General features: G+C 39.3%; 1 long non-coding RNA gene across 1 annotated transcript; it reads right to left on the reverse strand.

Annotated features, from left to right (window-relative positions):
- Positions 1-541: 541 nt before the first annotated feature.
- On the reverse strand, positions 542-1114 carry LOC109951287 (uncharacterized). Its single transcript, XR_002273590.1, has 3 exons — positions 948-1114; positions 770-839; positions 542-626 (listed from the first exon to the last, which is right to left on the reverse strand). It is a non-coding gene; the product is annotated as an uncharacterized LOC109951287 (long non-coding RNA).
- Between the last annotated feature and the right edge of the window lie 229 nt (positions 1115-1343).

The raw sequence follows: 1343 nt of genomic DNA on the forward strand, positions 1-1343 counted from the left end.
TGAAAAGAAAAAGTCTGCTATTATATGCCATAGGGCTTGTACATATGATCAAAATATTTTTAATGTAATACCATAATATCAATGTTGTTAAGATATTGTTGGGATGACTACTGGTGCTTATATATTTACTTAAACAATCATAAGTAAATTGGATATGATGACCAAGCAAGCTAGAGACAAGTAAAGAGAACAGCAGACCTTTTTCAGAACAGCCATTTTGACATGAAATAGCAGGTAAACACAGGTATTACTACTGACATTAGTTGTGGTTCTGTTCTATTTATGTGTTGCAATATTTTCAGTGAGTTAGTATTACTATACCAGGACCCTGGCTCGATTAGACATTAATGGGATTGAAGTTTAATATCATCAATAACACCTGTGTTTACCCTACAATTTCATGTCAAAATGACTGCCGTGAAACAGGTCTGTTGGACAACACAAACCTTACCTTTCAATACATTCTAGAGTACAGGCAGCCTCTTCTTGGTACTGCAGATTAAATATGTAGTACACTGAAAACCGAGCAGCAAGCCCCGTCACAAATGTTGGTTGGATGCCCTCACATAGGGCCTCACCCTCAAGGCAGATCATCCAGCGTCCTGCAGTCACATGCTCTGTTCCACCTGAAACATGAAATAGTAATTTCAGAGAGCATCTTAACTTGTATATCTTTACATGGAATAATGTGCATGCTTTGCTGGGATATAAATAAATGTGAAAGCTCATCTGATATAACATAAACAATGTCATTTCAATTAATACATACTGAGCAGTATTAGACAAGGAGTTGGTGGTAGCATGAGAGTCCTCTCAACATCAGCCACTGTGGCAGACGACTATAGGGAAAAGACAGTAGAATTGTAGTGATAATGTTCATGATCTGAATTTAAGATGGCAACAATACAAGGCAATAAAAATTACGAAAGAAAGAGAAACAAACTTACATCTGCAAGAAGGATGAGCCCATCTGTGGTCTCTGTGAAGTGGGCCATCAGCAACTGGACCACATGAAGTGCCACCTCAGTGTCCTCCCCCTGGGAGAGGACAGTCTGGACATCTTTGTTGGTAGGTTTGTTGCGGAAATATTCTGTGATCACTTTCCCAAATTCCTCCATGGACAGTACATTAAGATCTGTGAGAAGCTCAAAATGAGCATACATGTATCTCTGATTGAAGAGATAAGGCCATTTGCTTCTTATGCCTCCAATGGAAGGAGCTGGAATCGCATTTATATGGTGACGCAGTAGACAAAATGTAATCTCCATGAGATGACGGACCTCTGCTCTTTCAACCCCATCTGCACCTTCCTGTCTATAGATCTTTTGGTGCTTTTGTTCCAT

This window comes from Monopterus albus, unplaced genomic scaffold (assembly GCF_001952655.1).
Source record: "Monopterus albus unplaced genomic scaffold, M_albus_1.0 scaffold374.1, whole genome shotgun sequence".
Lineage (NCBI taxonomy): Eukaryota > Metazoa > Chordata > Actinopteri > Synbranchiformes > Synbranchidae > Monopterus > Monopterus albus.